At 48.8% G+C, this 13,059-nt stretch overlaps 1 protein-coding gene across 2 annotated transcripts in view; it reads right to left on the bottom strand.

Annotated features, from left to right (window-relative positions):
• The window catches only part of MAP3K5 (mitogen-activated protein kinase kinase kinase 5), a 1,016,304-nt gene that overhangs the window by 231,306 nt on the left and 771,939 nt on the right, over positions 1 to 13,059 (bottom strand). The gene's annotated exons all lie outside the window — the stretch shown is intronic.

The raw sequence follows: 13,059 nt of genomic DNA, 5'->3' as shown, positions 1-13,059 counted from the left end.
GAATGTAGATCAATGTCTTACATTCACCCCAGTACAATGATCTGGGCCTAAATCCATCGTTTTTTGCACTCCACACCACCCTGGGTCAGATAATGGCTTTATGCAAGTCAGCTCTGACCCTGTGCCCCATGGGAACAGTCCAGTCCGAACTACACAGCCATATCTTTCCCAGACCGGAATCAAGCATCCGAGGACCGGACCGGTTTTGAGGTAACACCTCTCATCAGCCCGGCTAGCTTGACTCCAGTGGTGTGGAGGCTCTGGGACCCACGTCTGAGCTACCCCAGTACACTCTGGGAGAAAATTACAAAAAACAATTTGATGGACAGAATGTAGATCAATGTCTTACATTCAACCCAGTACAATGATCTGGGCCTAAATCCATCGTTTTTTGCACTCCACACCACCCTGGGTCAGATAATGGCTTTATGCAAATCAGCTCTGACCCTGTGCCCCATGGGAACAGTCCAGTCCGAACTACACAGCCATATCTTTCCCAGACCGGAATCAAGCATCCGAGGACCGGACCGGTTTCGAGGTAACACCTCTCATCAGCCCGGCTAGCTTGACTCCAGTGGTGTGGAGGCTCTGGGACCCACGTCTGAGCTACCCCAGTACACTCAGGGAGAAAATTACAAAAAACAATTTGATGGACAGAATGTAGATCAATGTCTTACATTCACCCCAGTACAATGATCTGGGCCTAAATCCATCGTTTTTTGCACTCCACACCACCCTTGGTCAGATAATGGCTTTATGCAAATCAGCTCTGACCCTGTGCCCCATGGGAACAGTCCAGTCCGAACTACACAGCCATATCTTTCCCAGACCGGAATCAAGCATCCGAGGACCGGACCGGTTTCGAGGTAACACCTCTCATCAGCCCGGCTAGCTTGACTCCAGTGGTGTGGAGGCTCTGGGACCCACGTCTGAGCTACCCCAGTACACTCAGGGAGAAAATTACAAAAAACAATTTGATGGACAGAATGTAGATCAATGTCTTACATTCACCCCAGTACAATGATATGGGCCTAAATCCATCGTTTTTTGCACTCCACACCACCCTGGGTCAGATAATGGCTTTATGCAAATCAGCTCTGACCCTGTGCCCCATGGGAACAGTCCAGTCCGAACTACACAGCCATATCTTTCCCAGACCGGAATCAAGCATCCGAGGACCGGACCGGTTTCGAGGTAACACCTCTCATCAGCCCGGCTAGCTTGACTCCAGTGGTGTGGAGGCTCTGGGACCCACGTCTGAGCTACCCCAGTACACTCAGGGAGAAAATTACAAAAAACAATTTGATGGACAGAATGTAGATCAATGTCTTACATTCACCCCAGTACAATGATCTGGGCCTAAATCCATCGTTTTTTGCACTCCACACCACCCTGGGTCAGATAATGGCTTAATGCAAATCAGCTCTGACTCTGTGCCCCATGGGAACAGTCCAGTCCGAACTACACAGCCATATCTTTCCCAGACCGGAATCAAGCATCCGAGGACCGGACCGGTTTCGAGGTAACACCTCTCATCAGCCCGGCTAGCTTGACTCCAGTGGTGTGGAGGCTCTGGGACCCACGTCTGAGCTACCCCAGTACATTCAGGGAGAAAATTACAAAAAACAATTTGATGGACAGAATGTAGATCAATGTCTTACATTCACCCCAGTACAATGATCTGGGCCCAAATCCATCGTTTTTTTGCACTCCACACCACCCTGGGTTAGACAATGGCGATATGCAAATCAGCTCTGACCCTGTGCCCCATGGGAACAGTCCAGTCCGTGGCTTTTGTAGTTCGGACTGGACTGTTCCCATGGGGCACAGGGTCAGAGCTGATTTGCATATCGCCATTGTCTAAACCAGGGTGGTGTGGAGTGCAAAAAAACGATGGATTTGGGCCCAGATCTTTGGACTGGGGTGAATGTGTGACATTGATCCACATTCTGTCCATCACCTGTTTTGTTTGCAATTGCCGCCATAAGTGCGCTGGGGATGCTCAGACGTGGGTCCCAGGCACTCCACACCACTGGAGTCAAGCTAGCCGGGCTGATGAGGTGTTACCTCGAAACCGGTCCGGTCCTCGGATGCTTGATTCCGTTCTGGGAAGGACATGGCTTTTGTAGTTCGGACTGGACTGTTCCCATGGGGCACAGGGTCAGAGCTGATTTGCATATCGCCATTGTCTAACCCAGGGTGGCGTGGAGTGCAAAAAAACGATGGATTTGGGCCTAGATCTTTGGACTGGGGTGAATGTGTGACATTGATCCACATTCTGTCCATCACCTGTTTTGTGTGCAATTGCCGCCATAAGTGCGCTGGGGATGCTCAGACGTGGGTCCCAGGCACTCCACACCACTGGAGTCAAGCTAGCCGGGCTGATGAGAGGTGTTACCTCGAAACCGGTCCGGTCCTCGGATGCTTGATTCCGTTCTGGGAAGGACATGGCTTTTGTAGTTCGGACTGGACTGTTCCCATGGGGCACAGGGTCAGAGCTGATTTGCATATCGCCATTGTCTAACCCAGGGTGGTGTGGAGTGCAAAAAAACGATGGATTTGGGCCCAGATCTTTGGACTGGGGTGAATGTGCGACATTGATCCACATTCTGTCCATCACCTGTTTTGTTATCATTTTAAAGAGGGCAGCCCGACCCAACATAGACAGCGGAAGCCTCTGCCAGCACGCAACATCACGCTTCAGCCGAATCAACGGGGGGAGAAGGTTCTGTTCGCATCTGACGACGGAATCCATAGAGACATATATCCCGAGATATTGAACCCATCCTTTGTAATTTGAATCGGACAATTATGAGGCAACACAGGCGCATCACCGAACAGGACATACAAATAAGATTTCGCCCAATTTATAACCAATCCCGAGTTTCTACCATAGGAAACCAGAACAGCACAGAGAGCATTCAATGATTTCCTGGGAGAGGTCAGATACAATAAAATATTGTCCGCATATAATGAAATGCGATCTTCGAACTGCGGAGACCATTGAATACCTTTGATCGAAGGCTTCCAGCGAAGCCAAGCCGCTAGAGGTTCAAGGGCCAAAGCAAACAAAAGAGGGGAAAGGGGGCAAGCATGTCGGTTGCCCCTCCCAAGACAAAATGGCGCAGAAACACGACCGTTAACCACTACTTGAGCAAGGGGTGCGGTATAGAGAAGACGCACCCAACTGATGAAGTTCGGGCCTAAACCAAACTTGTTCAATTCTGCCCATAGATATGGCCATTCAACGGTATCAAAAGCCATCGTGGTGTCTAACGACGCCAATACAGCTGGCTCCCATAACTTAGAGGTCCTCGCAAGAACCCCATGTAGATGCCTAAGATTCAACGCAGTATTCCTGTGCGGGATAAAGCCAGATTGATCTGGATGGATAAGTTCACTAATGACCTTAAGCAATCTGGTAGCTAACAATGTAGCCAAAATCTGGGGTTCTGCTTTCAACAACGAGATTGGCTGATATGAAGCACATCTATTCCTAGGCTTCCCTTCCTTATGAATCACCACTATCGACGCCAGTCTCTGATCTCGAGGGAGAAGACCACACTCCCGAGATTCTAAGAAGATGTCTCTCAGAAAGGGAGCAATCTTGTCTGGCCTAAGCTTGTAGAGTTCAATCGGGAGACCATTGGGGCCCATGGCCTTACCCGAATTCAGCGGAGCGCACCGCTAAGGCCACTTCCTCCGCGGTAATCCTACCATCAATGAGGTCACGATCCTTGACAGATAGACACGGAAGCGCTAAGTCTCGTAACAATAAGCGAGAATCCTCCTCTGGTCTATCAGATACAGAAGAATAAATAGAGCAAAAGTGATCGGCGAAGCAGTCCACTATCCCCGGCAAATCAGTTATACAAACACCACCCTCCGCCTCAACCTCAACCTCAGGAACTACGCGACTAGCTCTGTCTTTCTTGTCCAGCCAAGCAATCAATTTGCCAGCCTTGTCACCAATGTCATAAAGACGCCCTTGCTGTTCCTGACTAAGGGCCTTCGCCCCATCCGTGACCAACGTTCTGTATTCTAGCTGCTTCAACTGCAAGACATGTAGTCTAGCACGGGTCACCTCTTCCTCAAGCTCCCGCTCTAAGCTGACGATATCGGTCTCAATTCTAACCACATCCTCCTCCTTCTGCCTTTTGACACCTGTAATAAGGGACAAAGCCTGGCCCTTAAGCACCGTCTTAAAAGCCTCCCATAGAGAGACCAACGAGGAGACTGAGCCTTCATTATCCTGGAAATAATGCTCCAACGCTTTTACCAAATCATTCCGAATCTAGGGTTGCGCAGATACCAAGGGTTAATGAGGGCTACCCTCCCCCCTGAGCCAGGAGCTAGTTCAAATCTAAGCCAAAGCGGGGAATGATCTGAAACACCCCTAGCCATATGACTGACCTCAGCGACATAAAACGCCTGGGCCGCAGGTACCAAAATATAGTCTATCCTTGAAAGACTGCCATGGGCGCCCGAGAGGAATGTATATTGCTGCTGATTGGAGTGGAGCAACCTCCAGCAATCGGTCAGGCCCATTGTCTCAATAAAGTTAGGCAACCACCTAGGGGTCCTTCCAACATCCCTAGGGGGATATCGATCCAACACACCAGAAACCACCGCATTAAAGTCACCACCCAGGATGAAGAAACCACTCGGATGATCCAGTATAATCCGTCCCAAGTCAGCAAATGTCGCAGACTGCAAGCCAGGAGGAACATAAATAGACACCAGAGAAAGCGTAGAGCCCTCCCAGTGTCCTGATACAGCAGCATAGCGCCCCCTATCATCCAAAACAATAGATTTCACCTCAAATGGAAGAGAATTTTTGAGAAGGATGCCAACTCCTCGGGAACGAGTCGTAAATCCAGCATGAGCCACTAGGCGATAACCCTTTCTATTCATCGCTTTGCACGTATTCCCCATCAAGTGGGTTTCTTGAAGCACTACCACATCAGGAGAATGCCTTTTAAGTAGCTGCAATACTACACTGCGTTTAATCTTATCGCCCAACCCATTTACGTTCCGGCTCATCACCCTCAACCCCCTAACCCCCATCATGAAAGAGGAAGAAGACCCAACCCTCCCTTGAGTTCAGCACAGTAATGAAAAAGTCTTGAGATATGGTGCCTTGCAGGAACATGAACAAAATAAAAAAAACGATACCCCCCCAAACTTCCTGTTACAATACCCCCCTCCCTGCACCCCTGCTTCCGACTATAAATCCACCCCAACTCGCAGTGTGCCTGTCGCCCCCACATCTAAACTAAACTACGAGAAGTAGATCTGAGGAGGAGAAAGACCCCCTGAATGCCCGTTAAACCCCCCACCTTACTACATGAAGCAATATAATAAGATCTGAACCATCACAATAATCAGCACCCAAGTTGTCCCCAGATACCAGAAACACAGTGCTCATTCCTTCTCCTGCGATCCCCCCCCCTCCGCACCACCACTCTGTCCCTCTGGCTCTTGCTGAGCCGACAAGGTGTCCAACCAGTCCGCCGCGGTCTCCGGCTTTTCAAAGAAGTAGGCCCGCTCACTGTGTTAGATCCACAGCCTAGCAGGGAAAAGCATAGCATATTTGAGTCCCATGTCCCGAAGTCTTCTCTTCACTCCCAGAAAACTGAGTCTCTGATTTTGAACAGTCTGTGTGAAATCCCGGTAGAAACTGATGGACGCATTCTCATACTTCAAGGGCCCACCCGCTCGGGAGGCCTGGAGGATGGCGTCTCTGTCCCGAAAATCAAATATCCGAGCTATAATAGGACTAGGCGTGGCGCCCACACGCGGCCTCCCGCCAGGGACCCTGTGTGCCCGCTCGACAGTGAAGAACTGGCTCAGGCCTTTGGGTGCAAGATGGTTGACAATGGGATCCTCAACAAAGAGGTCTGCCGCCTGGTCCTCCGCCTTTTCCGGTACTCCGATGATGCGTACGTTATTCCTCCGGGCCCTCCCCTCGAAATCCTCCAGGCGACGGACGACTAGGTCATTCGAGGCCCTCAGATTGCGGACCTCAGTCTGCCATTCCGTGACGTCATCCGTGAGACTTGATGTTTTAATGTCCAATGATTTGACCTTTTCACTAGTTTTCGTAAGGTCTGTACGAATCATTCACCTCAATGGATAACGTGTCCAGCTTATGAGCAAGAGTCTCCATTTGCTTGCCAAGGGAGGATTTAATCCCATCAATGGCGGCCATTACACCTTGTAACGTTGGCTCCATTACCGGACCCGAGGAATTCCTCGCCTCATCACGAGTCCAACCCGGTCCACTAGGCGATACCTTAACCTGGGCATAACGGTCCATAACATTCGATTGGGTGTATCCTCCCCGTCTAGTAGTGTTCAATTTCTACTTATCCCCCTCCGGTTTATTTGTCATTTCGGTACAATCCACAATTCGTTGTACCGTTCAGGGAGGGGGGTAAGACTTCCAAGTGCCCCCGACAAAATCTATCCCTCAGCTTCCGATCCGCAGAACACGCTCACACCGCTCCCACGGAGGTAGGGTACAGGAAGGCCTCAAGGCAGAGCACCGGCGATGGTCGGCCAGAAACCCATCTCTCAAGGCAAGAATTTGTCCCTCATCAGACTGTGCAGTCAATTAGCTCTTTTAACAGCGGTAGAGTCGTCCGCGCTAGTGTAATGCACCCAGATCTGAAGTCTATGTCGATTGATGAAATCGAAAGCGAAAGTAGGGCTAGACCGGCCACTTCCGGTAGACTGCACCGTTGTTGTTGAACTACACCTCGGGCACTTAGCCAACTCAAGCGCCGGGCATCCGGGAGGTAGATGCCACAAACTCTTTAACCTCACAACTCTGGCATCCGGGGTCCGTCCGGGACACGGGTTACAGCATTCGATTCTCCTGTGGTTCAGCAACACTGAGAGTTCAACGACGAACAGGATAAGTGGCAGGATATATTCGGGGGGCTACGATGGTCTTGGGAGCCCAGTGCTAACGGGGCCATCTTAGATGCACGCGTAGCTCCTCCTCCAAGCGCTATATAGCTGATATTTTTCAAATTTGGAACGGGTGTGAAAAGACCTTACAAGAATTTCTTAAATGGCTCAACACAAATTTTAATGGTTTGAGATTTACTCTCACACATAGTGAGTCTGAAATTGCCTTCCTAGATCTAGTGATCAGACACATTAAGAGTGAACTATTTACCCCTCTCTATCGAAATCCCACACTCTACTGTCCTATTCCAGCCATCGCCCCATGCCTTGAGGGACTCATTACCATTCTCGCAATTTCTCCGCATCAGGAGGAACTGTTCATTTAAAGAGTACTACTTTCGTGACGCCAACACCCTATCTGACAAATTACTGACTAGAGGCTAGCTGTGGAAACTGGTCCGGAAATCAGCAAAGAGAGCTTGGTACTGCCCACAAGATACTCTTCTCACACCAAGAATGAAAAAGGACACTAAGTGAGAAATGCATTTTGAAACTTAGGCCCATACCAAATGCTGGAGGTTTCAAACTTGAGCGCCCTCTCTTTGCTTTCGGAAAAATTGGAGCATTAAAGATCACCTAGTTAGAGCTAGCCTCCCACCAAAAAAATCAGCACAGACACTACATGATGTTTGAGGTCTACCTCCACTTGTTGGGCATTCTAAATGTGGTAATTGCATAGCATGTCAATTTACTATTGAAAGCAAAGAATTTGTGTTTAATGACATCAAAATCACTCTGCAACAATTCTCCAACTTTAACGCCTCAAATGTTATTTATGCCATTATGTGTCCCTGCAACTTAATTTACATTTGCAAGCAACACAAAAGATCCAGATCTGAATCTGCCAACATCGAAGTGGGATCTTATGTAAGGTACCAAATCCCCAATGGTTGATCACTTTTTTGGAGAAAAGAAACTCAGAGGATGATATCCATTGGCAGGTCATCAATGTCATCAAACCACCCCCTAAAGGTGTGGACATTAATCTAATCCTCAATAAGGAGAAACTCAAATTGGTTCTTCAGACCAGAAGTCTAACACTTGTCTGAATCTGTCGGAGGATTGGACCACCCTTATATTGACATTGTCCATATGCACCCTGTTGGACCCGGCCCGTTGGGCAGGTTCACCCCTAGACTTTTTGCTTTTTCCTAGCCTGTTTATGGAACCTGGTGTTGGTGATTTTAGGCCTCTGCGCACTTTTTCACTGTGGTACAGTGTAAAGTGCTTGAGCTCTCTGTATGTGTGGTGAGTGACCTGCCCTCCCATAGGAATGAATGGGGAGTATGTATGCCCATGGTAGTTCCTGATGTGTGGGGAGTGCAGGGGCGAGTTTGGTATGTATCAACTCGTGAGAGTGAATGCTGCAAAATGATGTATGCGACATGACTGTGTCTAGTCTAGAAGTACTACTTTTGGAAGTTGGCATATTTGTCTAGGTTGTTGCTAGCGTGTGATTGGCTGGTGAGGCTGGCCCAGAGTGCATGGGCCTGCTTGTGGATTGACTGTCTGGTTTGAGGATGACAGGGGCTGGAGAGCCGAGGAGGTTGTCTGAGTCAGCCCATGGATGAAAGGCAGCATCTGCTGCCAGGGAAGTGGGAGGAGATGGCACCTGATAGTGAAGGGCTGTTCCTGTGTAACTACAAAGCTGGCTCCACCTCCCGCTGGGCGACTGACACCTCTGTCCCTGATACTGAAGGGGACTTCCCTCTAAACCAGTCCAGCTGGTTCTCACACTGCCTGCTTCAAAGGACTTCAAAGGACTTCAAAGGTTTTGCACTGTATAAGAAGGGGTTGTATCCCCTTCCAAAATGTTCTTGTTTCTGACTTGAATCTACCAGGGGCGGGCGCTGCCCAGCCCCTGGATGCCTGGAGGACTTCTGGGGGGACCCCTCTGCCTTGCCTGGGCTGAGGGGGGACTATGCTGAACTTTCTGCCCCCCTAAGCACCTTGAAGTGCTTTTTCTTGGCTATAGCGCTTGGGAGCGCTGGATTCGTCTTTCTTGGCGCAGGCAGCGCTTTGTATTTCCTTTGGCGCTTAAGAGCGCTTTATTCCTGCTCCTGGGAGCGCTGTGGGTCGTCATATAGCGCTGGGAGCGCTTTATTTACATTGCAAGTGCCCACCTCGCTTATTTGTACTTTTATTTTATTTCGGTATTGCCGATATTTTAAATGCCTCCCCGCCTGCCTGCCTAAAGGAGAAGGGCCGCTGCGCTGCCCGCAGCGACCCGGAAGTGGATGGCCGGCCGGCCAATCCCAGCGCGGCCGGCCGGAAGCCCCGCCGCCCGAGGGAAGGAGAGAGGCTGCCCGGGTGAGGAGAGAGGAAGCGTGGCGGCGAGGAAGAAGATGGGCGGTGAACAGGGCTCCCGTGTGTCGAGGGAGCCCTGCCACGAGAGAAGGAGAGAAGCCGCCGCGGAGAGGAGAGGAGAACCGGCGAGCGCCTGACCGCCCGTGAGTGGGGCTCTGATCGAGGCGATTGGGGGGGTGTGTCGGGCACGCTTTCGGTGCCGCCCCCGTGACCTGGGCCCTGTCCTCTCTTTCTGCTGCCCCAGCAGGGCAGCGCTTGAAGTTCAGAGTCCCCCGAGAGGGACTCCAACAGAGTGGGTGCTTGGGCGGCCCCGGTTGGCAGTGGGTCGCCCCAACGCGAGTAGGAAGCCATGAAGGCTTCATGGGCGGCCCCGGTTGGCAGTGGGTCGCCCCAACGTGCACGGAGCCCGGAGAGGCTCCCCGCCCCATTTTTCGTATTTAGAGCCCTGAGAGGCTCTGGGGGCATTTTGAGAAATTAGAGTCCCCCATAGGGGACTCCACCGTGAACGGCGCAGAGTCAGGGCGGCCCCAGTTGGCAGCAAGTCGCCCCAACGTTGTCCAGAGCCAGGAGAAGGCTTGAGGGGGCATTGTTTGCAGAGCCTGAGGGCTCCAACGTTTGGCCACAGTGTTTGTTTTAGAGCCTGTGTGGCTCCAGCATGGCGCAGTTTGCGCCCAAGGGTCAGTGAGGACCCTGTCGCAGTTTATTTTATTGCGATGCCCAGGTGCCCAGCACTTTGTGGGCACCTGCCACGTTTAGGCTTTTTGTACTTTGGACTGGCGCTGCATGGCAGCGCGCCCTGACATTGGACCCAGGGCATCTTTGCTCCATCAAGGCCAGTTGGCCTAGGGACTGCCACAGGTAGTGGCTTATGTAGTGTTGGCGCAATGCGATTCCTATGCTTTTAATAGTAATTGCCTACTGTGTGTTTTTGCGCTATTGACTTATGTTATGGCACCTCTGAATGTTTATGCATTATGTGTCTTCCTTTCCATGCGCTGCACCTCTGAATGTTTAGTCATCATGTGTCTTCTTGCGCTGCACCCCTGAATGTATTTTATTGCATCATGTGCTCTATTCTTACTCCTCTGAATGTAGGTTATTGCATCATGGGTAATGTGTCCTTTTCCTAGACCCCTAAATGCTGAGTGATACTTAGGTGGTTGTCTTTTCTACTCCTCTGAATGTAGGTTTATTGCATCATGAGTAATGTATTCTTTCTTAGACCCCTAATGCTGTGTGATACTTAGGTGGTTCTTCTTTCTTAGTACAGGTGGTCCTAGTAAGGTCCTGGTTCCTGTTACCAGTGGTTACTGGTGGTTATCTTTGATTATTATTTTATGTTACATTTATTCTTTATTCTAGAAGTGATTTGATATTCTACATTTTATCTAGAAGTGCTATATCTGAATATGACAGTGGCCCTTGTGGCCCTGTCTTGTGTACATAATCCCTGTGAATATTGCCCGTGCCAGTTGGCACCATGTATATGTGTGATTTTATCTGATGTGTTTTTACAATACAAAAGTTATTTTTATAATAACCTTGTGTAGAGTCTCTTCTGTGGTGTGCCTAGTATGTTGTTGCTGTTGTGCGCTGGCGCAAAGGCTTTACACATTGCCTCCGAGTTTAGCCTTACTGCTTGAGCCAAGCTACCAAGGGGGTGAGCAGAGGTTATCTTGGCGTCTGACTTCCTTGCCCTGACTAGAATGGTGGTTTCTGCCTGGCTATGGCGTCAGCCTTAGCCTACCAGAAATAGCCAGTTCTAACACACCCTAACAGGGTTCATAAATGTAAAACCAATTCACGGATACCAATTGTATATGTTTTCAACACACAGTCATAAGGTGACCAGTATTACAATCCTACAGTATGCACTATTGTATATGTCTGACTCAGTAGTTGTTTACTATTGCTAATGATACCAAACTATAACCATATTAGTGATTATTACTATGACAACTATGAATGGCTGTTATGATTACCTCATCAAACTCAGTCATAAGGTAACCATTAATACAATCTACTGTAAGTACTCTGATGATGACTCACTCCAGTTTTCTTACTATTGTATATGTCTTAATCAGTAATTGTTAACTATTGCTAACGATACCTAACTATACCCATAATAGTGTTGATTACTGTAACAACTATGAATGGATGCTATGATTACCTTATCTTTCTTGCCTTACCAATTCCTCATTATCTATCCTTTACAAGAAATCCATTGTTCACCACTTTAGTCCGGCGGCACCACCAACAAACCAACACTTACGACATCATGTCGCGTCCAAGCGTTCTTGATTGGAACGCGCAATCACGCCCACCAAGCTCCACATAGTACTACAGTGATGCACGTCTGGGCACATCCTCACCTTATGTCCTAGCGGGCACATTAGTTTGCAGGATCACGCCTTCCTGCTTCATACTGACCCGCAGCATTGAGGCGAATTCCACAGGGAGAGCTCTCAGTTCTGTCGCCCCAGCCCTTAACTGGTAGGCAATACACTGGATTTACTTGCGTTTTCACTCCTCCATAGTGACCGTTGGTGATCCAGGAATTTCGCTCAACCTTACCTCATCGCGGTTATCTACAAAGTATTCAACCATTATTCTTCACGGTTCGTACCACATTACCTGACAATCTCTAACGTATGGTTCCGTACGATCACCCCTTCTCTTCTCCTGCTAGGTAATTGTATAATCCTACGCTCACCGCTTGTCCTCATGGGTACGGACAGTCGCCTGCTTATCCTTGGAAATTGGCGTATGTGTAACGAGGTGTGGACTCCTATACCACTGCGCTAAGGCATCATTTGTGAATAATTTCCCTCCGGGTCACTGTACCACTCAAACTTTCTGGATTAACATTCCTGCATCAACGTTCGGGATTGAGATTCCAGGGTTAGTCACTATCTACTATGAGCAACCCTCGATCTAGCATGTCCTAGCCAACACAGAAGCCTACTCTCACTATCCCTAAATATTCCTTACTATCAGTCACACTATATGATCATTTTTAAGCGCGTCCACCCGACTCCGGTTGCACTTGCGCTGATTCTTCTAGCCCATGCATGCCCACTACTTGTGCATGCTCAAATGTAATGATTACATTTCCCAATTGGACCTAATACTAACAAAGTATTGTTCTTCTTATTTTCCCATTCCCCTACCCTTCCCTCTCTTTCCTTTCCCTCCTTTTAGCCACTATTGCATTTAGCAATTACCTCAGGCATTATCATTGTTGTCCTGAAGAGGACCCCAGTATTTTGACAAGTGGATCGAAACGTCGTCAACTCTTTGCAGCTTGACACAATCTTATTGATTACCAAATTGTGCTATGGTACCAGAATATGTATTTGTTGGTCTAACTACCTAATAATGCTATAGGCCTAACTAATTAATGCCAGAGTCCTTCTCCTTTTCCTTTTTGACAAATGACACACTTATATGTTGTTTTAATTAACCGTTTATATTAAAATGATTATGTCCAGTTAGAGAGTCAAAACATAGATATCATTGTACTTCTATGTAAATGACAGTATTAATATTTTAAGTATAAGGGACCGTTGTTCTTTTGAAAGAACCTGAACTAGAAGCATACCAGGAGCTGTGTGTCCCTTTTATACGACTGCTGACAGAGTTCAATAAACTGACATTGCCCTAATACCTTAAGCTGCTACACCCGCTGCAGGATCCATTGTGGCTCAACCTGAGGACACGCCTTAAGCGAGTGGAGGAAGAGACACTGCCCATAGCTAGTAAGTGGCTATGCTGATA

This window comes from Lissotriton vulgaris, chromosome 6, assembly GCF_964263255.1.
Source record: "Lissotriton vulgaris chromosome 6, aLisVul1.2, whole genome shotgun sequence".
NCBI lineage: Eukaryota > Metazoa > Chordata > Amphibia > Caudata > Salamandridae > Lissotriton > Lissotriton vulgaris.
The sequence above is the reverse complement of the archived record's forward strand: the minus strand, read 5'-3'. Positions and strand labels throughout refer to the sequence as shown.